The 8,253-nt window shown below is 44.1% G+C and overlaps 1 protein-coding gene across 2 annotated transcripts in view; it reads left to right on the forward strand.

The window, feature by feature from the left end:
- The window catches only part of GPR19 (G protein-coupled receptor 19), a 32,848-nt gene that overhangs the window by 4,466 nt on the left and 20,129 nt on the right, over positions 1–8,253 (forward strand). For both annotated transcript variants that reach the window (XR_001513269.1, XM_015561670.1), the window contains exon 3: positions 7,959–8,144. The gene's annotated coding sequence lies outside the window, so the exon portion shown is untranslated. The remainder of the gene's footprint in view (positions 1–7,958; positions 8,145–8,253) is intronic.

Raw genomic sequence — 8,253 nt, forward strand, 5'->3', positions numbered from 1 at the left:
AAATTGTTTCAAGTTTCTCTTGAACACAACAAAATGTTTGGCCACCCCTTTTCTTGAGCCTTTTCTATGTACTAGGCATTGCAATAGGGTTTTTTGTGTTTTTTTTTTTTGAGTTTTGACAGAGAGGAAAGGAGAGAGATAGAGAGTTAGAAACATTGATGAGAGAGAAACATCGAACAGCTGCCTCTGCACACTCCCCACTGGGGATGTGCCCGCAACCAAGGTACATGCCCCTGACTGGAATCGAACCTGCAACCCTTCAGTCCACAGGCTGACGCTCTATCCACTGAGCCAAACCAGTCAGGGCCTGTTTTGTCTTTTAGTTGTATTTTTGAAGTGGTTGTGCGAGGCAGCAATTTCCGGTGTTTACCTATGTCGCCATCTTGGTTTCTCTCCAGTATGGGTTTTTGTTTGTTTATTGTTTGGTTGGTTTTTGGTCAGTATGTCTTAAAGCTCTTCATTTTGCTACGAAGAAACCACTGCTTTAAGAGTTCCCTCTAGAACAGTGGTTCTCAACCTTGCCTGCACATTAGAATCACCTGGGAATCTTTTTAAAATCCTGATTCTGGGCCTCATCCTCTGGAAATTCTGTTTCTTTGTTAATAATGTTGTGGCCCCACCTCATAACAGCCTAATGTGCAGCCAAGGTTGAGAACCACTGCTCTAGAAGAAGGAGGAAAGAAATTAGACCTGTGGTGTAAGACCACCTGATCTGGATAGCTATGTATTTGAAAAATTCTGGAGGAATAAAGGCTAGAGTTTGAGATGGGCAGACAAATAGGGCATAGTAAGCTACTAGTATATTCAGAAAACAGACCACTATGGTAAAAATGTGGTGAGCATCCTAATTTTGGAAAGGTCAGTGATGAAGTCATTAATACAGGTCCCAGGAATATATAGGATTTGTTGTAAAAATGGGGAATTTGAGCTTCCTAAGCTGGTCCTTTGATCTAGCACAGGCGAAACAGATAATGATGTCTTTATTGCACTGTCACATGGTGAATCTTGGGCTAACAGCAGGCCTAAAGGCAGTGGAGGGATGGAGTGAACTTTTACAGCCCACTATGCTCCATTGGTTGGGGAGGAGCATTAAGGCATCACTGAAGTGTATGTATGTGGATGTTCTTCTCCAGTGGGTCTGTGCCTGTGGGAAAGCACGCACAGCAGGACATTGATGATGAAGCCCCTTCTCATAGCCTGTCAGGTTGATGTAGCTGCCTTAACTACCCAAGTGGTGGTGTTGGTACTAACAGATGAGAAAGGTGAGGTTCACGTCTGTTTTTGTAGTTTTTTTAATGAATAGGGAATCATTTGGAATAAGAGGGATGGCATGGAATTTGAGCTTGTAAGGACAAGGTACTGTTTCTGGGAGGACAACTCTAGTTTCTAGGAATATAAGTGATTCAGTAGTTGAAAACACCTACTACTTCAGTCATTGGATATCAAGACCCATATGGGGCAGTAATGGCCAGGAAATCTTCTGCCACATAGGGTAACCTTCCTTTACTTGGGCCCCTCTTCTTAAGAAGCACATTAGTTTGTTTATTAAGAGAATTGGTGAAAGGGCTAAACATTGTCTCCTCGGTAAGGAGGCAAGGGATTCAGAGACTGGGCAGGGGTCAATAATTAGAAGTTATGAAGTGGGTGAATAGCAGATTATGCAGAAATGAGGAATGGAGTCAGGTAGAAGGATAGGAGACTCAGGATGAAAAGGGAAGCAATTGAAAGTTAGAAATAGAAAAATCCCAAGTGGTGACACGTTAGTTAAGCTTTTATAAAAGTATGTTAAAATAAGAGTGCTGCCCTGGCTGGTTTGGATCAGTGGATAGAGCATCAGCCTGTGGACTGAAGGGTCCTGGGTTTGATTTCATTCAAGGGCACATACTTTGGTTGTAGGCTCTATCCTGGTCCTGGTTGGGGCACGTGCAGGAGGCAGCCGATCTATGTGTCTCTCTCACGTTGATGGTTTTTTCTCTCTCTGTCTCTCCTCCCTTCCACTCTTTCTAAAAATCAATGGAGAAATATCCTCAGGTAGGATTAGCAAAAATAAAAAAATAAAAAAAATAGGAGTGCTGCCTGAAATCAGAGACAGACCACTCTGTAGGACTTTTGCAAAATGTAGGAGGGTGAGAACTGATTAGACTACTCTTAAACTCTCACTTATATCAAGGGCATAAAGTATCAAGATGATGGCTGGGGAAGGGGTTTTGAAGAGGATATTTGAAGGGAGTTATTGGAGCAATGTTAGAAAACAAGTCAGGGACAGAGAGAAGTGGCCACACTCTTTACCTAAATTAAGCTTCCCTATCTACAGCAGGCACAAACTAGGAGAAGGGAGGAAAGCCTTAACTTTAAGTCAGGTGGTGGCTTTTGACTACTATACAGGACTGAATATTTTAATTACATCTTTCTTTAAATTTTTATTTATTGATTTTGAGAGAGAAAGGAAAGAGAAAGAAACATCGACTTGTTGTTTCGCTTATTCATGCATTCATTGTTTGATTCTTAAAAGGTTTTTTTGATTGATATTTAGAGATAGAGGAAGGGAGAGAGAGAAAGATTGAGAAACATTGATGTGAGAGCAGGACATGGATCGGCCACCTCCTGCACACCCCACCAGGGATCCAGCCCATGACCCAGGCATGTACCCTGCCCGGGAATCAAACTGGCAACCTTTTGGGACATGGAACGATGCCCAACCAATGAGCCACACTGGCCAGGGCCATTGGTTGATTCTTGTATGTGCCCTGACGGGATCGAACCTGAAACCTTGGTGTATCAGGATGATGCTCTAACCAACTGAGATACCCAGTAGGGGCCAATTACTAACGTCTCTTAATTAAAAGTAACCAGAAAAAGGAATGGGATTGCCCAAGTTTTCACTCAGGGTTAGGTGAAGAAAACCTCCCTAGAAAAGGTACTCACAGGAACAGTGAAAAATAAAAATTAAGTTGCTTTAAGTTAGTCTCAACTCACGCTTGTGCAAGGTGCTGGAACACTATTGTTGAGCACCTGCTTTGTTTTTCATATCTTAAAGGTATAAAGATAAATTGAGTGACATTCCTCCCTACAAGAATCTATGAACACAATGCAATATTATATATGTGTTTACAGAAGTAATATGTGTGAAAATTAAAGAAGTTCAATAGTAAAAATGATGTAACTTATTTTGGAGGGGGTAGGGTTAAGAGGGACATAGAACCTCAGAAAAGATGAAACCCACTTGGCTTTAAGAGAGGAATAGATATTCCCAAGGTGGATAAGGCATGTTTGTGTCAAATGTAAGCTGTGGAGGCATGAAACAGCATGGTGTACATGTGGGTAAACTTCAGTGGAAAGGGCCTGCATATCCAGGTGGGTGATTGAAATGGAGGTGGAATGGAGGCCATAGGTATTGTGGAGGTTCCAGTGGGGCTCTTGGCAGTCACTGGAACTGCCAAGTTAATGGAATTTTATTTTATTTTTTAAAAAATATTTGTATTGATTTCAGAGAGGAAGGGAGAGGGAGGGAGAGATAGAAACAAGATTAGAGAGAATCATTGATTGGTTGCCTCCTGCACACCCCACACTGGGAATCAAACCCACAACCAGGGCATATGGCCTGACCGGGAACGAACCATGACCTCCTGGTTTTTGGGCTGATGCCCAACCACTTAGCCACACTGGCCAGGCCAAGTTAATGGAATGGAATTTTAAACACACACACACACACACCAGTCATTTCCTCCATCAGTCATTTCCTTCCACTCCTTGCCCTTCCCTTTTATAAAATTTGCCAATTTGTTAAGGAGTGCTGAGAGGGTAGTACATGAACTCTTCTAACTCAGCACCCACAGCTTATTGGATCTGACTCTGTTCTGACTTAAGCTGAGTCAATCTGCCTCCTAAGAATTTAGATCAGAACATTGAGAGACCAGGTCATATTCTGCCCCTCCCCTCCCATCTTTATTGAAGTATGATTGACAAATAAGAATTATATATATTTAAGGTGTACAATGTTATGTTTGGATATACCTATACATTGTGAAATGATTACCATAACCAACTAACATAGCCATATCACATAGTTACCATTTTCTTGTGTGTTGTGGTGACAACACTTAAAATCTACTCTCTTAGCAAATTCAAGTACACAATACATTATTATTAACTACTAGAGGCCAGGTGCATGAATTCGTGCATGGATGGGGTCCTGAGAGCGGTGAGGGGGGGGCAGGACGCGATCAGCCCTTTGGGCAGAGGGTAGGATGCCCTTGCCGGCCCGGGATCCAGATCGATCCCATTGACATTTGCGCAGGTTGTCAGGAGCCACCTGGCGGTCGCTTTTATATTGTTTCTTCCTTGCAGGGCATCTAGGGAGGGGACGCGGCTGTGGTGCCCAAGGCCGACTTCCAGGAGACTGGTGACTGTCAGAATTGTGCTGGTGGCACTGGTTGCTGGTGCCTGGCCTGTTCTCTGGAGATTGGACCCACAAGACTACTGAGGGTGGGAGTGGCTGCGGCAGGGCTGGTGGGCCACTGGGATGGGTTGGTCAGCTGAGCGGCACTCCCACTGTGGGAGCGCAATGACCACCAGGGGGCAGCTCCTGCATTGAGCGCCCCCCCCTCCTCCCGTGGTCAGTGCGTGTCATAGCGAACAGTTGTTCCTGTCGTTTGGTTGTTTGATCACTTAGGCTTTTATATATATAGATAGTCACCATGTTGCACATTAGGTCTCCAGACCTTATTCACCTTATAACTGAAAGTTTGTTTTCTTTAACCAGTATCTCCCCATTTCCCCCCAAGCCCCTGGTAACCACCATTCTACTTGTTACTATGAATTTGATTTTTTTTTAAATTCCACATGTAGATGAGATCGTGCAGTATTTATCTTCCTGTGTCTGGTTTATTTCACTTAGTATAATGCCCTACAGGTTCATCCATGTTGTCACAAATGGCAGGATTTCCTTCTTTGTTAAAGCTGAATAATATTCCAGTGTGTGTGTGTGTGTGTGTGTGTGTGTGTGTGTGTGGCATTTTCTTTATCTATCTGTCCATCAACAGAAACTTAGGTTGTTTCTATATCCTAGCTACTGTGAATGATGCTGCAATGAACATGGAAGAGAGATGTCTCTTTGAGATAGATTTCAGTTCCTTTGGATATAGACCCAGAGGGGGATTGCTGGATCATCTGATAGTTCTATTTTTAATTGAGACTGACTCATTTAGATAGAAGTGTTGAACTTATAAAGTCATGTAAATTTCAGAGGCAAAGTCGCCATTTGGGGCTTCCCTTTGGGGGCAGTGTAAAGCAGAATGAGCTGATGTCTAAGAGAAACAGAGAGAATAGGAGACAATAGACCTTGAAGGCCAGAGACAAAGAGAGGGAGTTGGTGGCTGTCTCGGTGCTGACAGTTTTCTGATCCCTTATTTCAGTCCACTTACCACTTCCTGTTCTTGAGTTCCCCGCAGTTCTTCTGAGTCTTTATAATAAATCCCCCTCGACCTAAGTGGCTTCCTTTCTTTTCTTTTAGATAACACTGTAACATGCCTAATTCTTTTCTCCCCTTCCTCATATTCTCAGCTTAATAAAACCACACACCTTCCACATCTGGAACACACACATATGTACCAGAGACACTTATTTAATACACTACAGCTCAAATATGCCCAGAAAAAGGAGGTTTCTTATTTTTTTCTAGACTTTCACCTGTGTATTAGTTTTCTATTACTGCATAACAAAATGCCCCAAAACTCAGTCACTTAAAACAGTAATAAACATTATCTCATAATTTTGGTGGGTCAAGAATTTGGGAGCAGCTTAGCTGGGTAGTTCTGGGATGGTAACCTAGGGCTGGAGGACCTGCTGCCAGGGCAGCTCACTCACCTTGCTGGCCAGTTGGTACTGGTTGGTGAGAGGCTTTAGTTTTCTGCACATGGGCCCCTTCACGGGATGGCGTGCATGTCCTTATGACGCAGTGGCCGGCTTCTCCCAGAATGAGTAATCCAGCAGGAAGAAACAATCCTTGTTAGGATCTAGTGTCAGAAGTTACAGAGCCCAGCTGGCGTGGCTCAGTGGTTGAGCATCGACCTATGAACCTGGAGACCACAGTTCCGTTCCCGGTCAGGGGCACAGGCCCGGTTGCGGGCTTGATCCCCAGTGTGGGGCATGCAGGAAGCAGCTGATAAATGATTCTCTCCCATCACTGGTGTTTCGGTCTCTCTCTCTCCCTCTCCCTTCCTCTCTGAAATCAATAAAAATACATTTTTTGGGGAAAAAAAGAAGTTACAGAGACCCACTTCTGCCCTGTTCTTTTTATCAGAAACAGGTTACTAAGTCTGGCCCATATTCAAGCGGGGGTGGGGTGGGGGAGGGGGGCTTTTAAGTGTCACCATTTGAAGGGAGACATATCAAATACTTTGTGGACATATTTTGAAACCACCACAACTGTTGGGCTACAGGGGGCGAAAGCGCCCAATCCCATTTTAAATATACATAGTTCAATTTAATTTCATTATTTAAATGGTTCCTTTAGATAAAAATGCTTTATTTTTCATAATGACTCCCAGGGTGGTCCTGTCGCCTCTGAAGGTAACACCCATTTGTATGGAGGACGGGGAGGGCTAATGGGCACATCCTTGTGGCGTGGGTGAGAGAAAGGGCATCTGACTCCATTCAGACCTGGCAGGTTTCCAGCATGATATCCCTTCTCAGCTGATCTCCGGGGAGCCTGTTAGCCTGTGATGCTAAAGCCTGCAGCTGGTGAAATCATGGCCCATTTTTGGCTTCAGTTTCCTAGGAAGTATTGGTCAGCTCCTCTTGCAGATTCAACTTCCCCTTGGCTCTTGCTATGGAGCCACCTTGCCTGGCCATGGCAGGCCCACTGGCTGTTAGTTCAGCAGTGCTTCAAGGGAACCGGGAAGGCTTGGGATACTTGGCTGCTCTGTCTCTGCCTGACCGTGCTGCTGAGGACTTGCCACTGGCCAGAACAGCCATGGCAAGTGCAAGGAATGAGGTGAGGGGCCTGGACAGTGTCTCAAAAGGAAAGCAGAGGCAGAGATCCCTTGCCCCGAGTGCTCCTCTCAACATGGTTGCAATTCATTATGGTATGTAAGCCCCCATAACGACCCAGTCCTAATCTCTGTGAGTTTGTTACCTTACAGGGCAAAAGGGATTTTGTAGATATGATTAAGTTAAAGGGCCTTGAGAAGGGAGAGTAACCAGGATTATCTGGTGGGTCTAACCTAATGACATGGGTTCTTAAAAGAAGCTTTCTAGTCTGCGGTCCAAGACAAAGGGAGATGTGACTATGGAATCATGGTTACAGAGATACAAAGTTGGTCTTGAGGATGGAGTAAGGGGGCTATGAGCCAAGGAAAGTGGGTGGCTGGAAAGCAAGGAAGTAGATTCTCTCTTGATAACCTCCAAAAATGAACACAGCCCTACCGTCACCATCATTTTAGCCCAGTAACACACAGTTCTAACCTGCAGACCTGTGAGGGATTGCATTTATGTTGTTTTAAGCCACTGCATTTGCAGTAATTTGTTCCAGCCACAATTCAAAATGGATACACTCATATCCAACTTTGGCCTAGAGAGAGTCAGGCCAGTGACTGGCTGCTTGTCTGGGTGCTCCTTTATCTCTCTCTCTCTCTCTTTGTCACTAAACCTGAAAGCCAGAGGACAGATGAACTTTCCATGTCCTGCTCCATCAGAGAGCAGTATTTATTACTTTTTCCTCTTCATTTAGACATTAAAGTACAATAAACTCATATGCTCTTCACCTAGATTCACCATTTGTTAACGTGTTGTCATATTTACTTTCCTTTTCTGTGTGTGTGTGCGTGTGTGCGTGTGTGTGTGTGTGTGTGTGTGTGTGTGTGTGGTGTTGTTGTTGTTGTTGAAGTATTTGAAGAAAGTTACTTGTGGAAGTTGAGGATCAAGAAATGCGCTCCCATAAAACTGTCTGCATGCTCTAGGACCCCTTGGAAAGTTTCTACCTGGCCCAGCCTGAAGACCTGCTCTACCGGACTGAACACTGAGTAACCTCTGGTTGATGACAAGGGAAGGCAGAAACAACGGAATTTCAAGAATGGCTTCCAAAACAGTAGCCTGGATCCGAAGCCTGTGGTCTGGATGCACATTCCTGGTTTGAATTTCAGAAGGTGAATATTCCTTCTTTCCATTCCTTTTGTAAGAACTAAATGGTGCCATACTTCCTATTTGTAGGGCAAATTGATTCTGTAGGGACAGGAATAAGAATCATGCAAATCA

Source organism: Myotis davidii, unplaced genomic scaffold (genome assembly GCF_000327345.1).
Source record: "Myotis davidii unplaced genomic scaffold, ASM32734v1 scaffold1017, whole genome shotgun sequence".
Lineage (NCBI taxonomy): Eukaryota > Metazoa > Chordata > Mammalia > Chiroptera > Vespertilionidae > Myotis > Myotis davidii.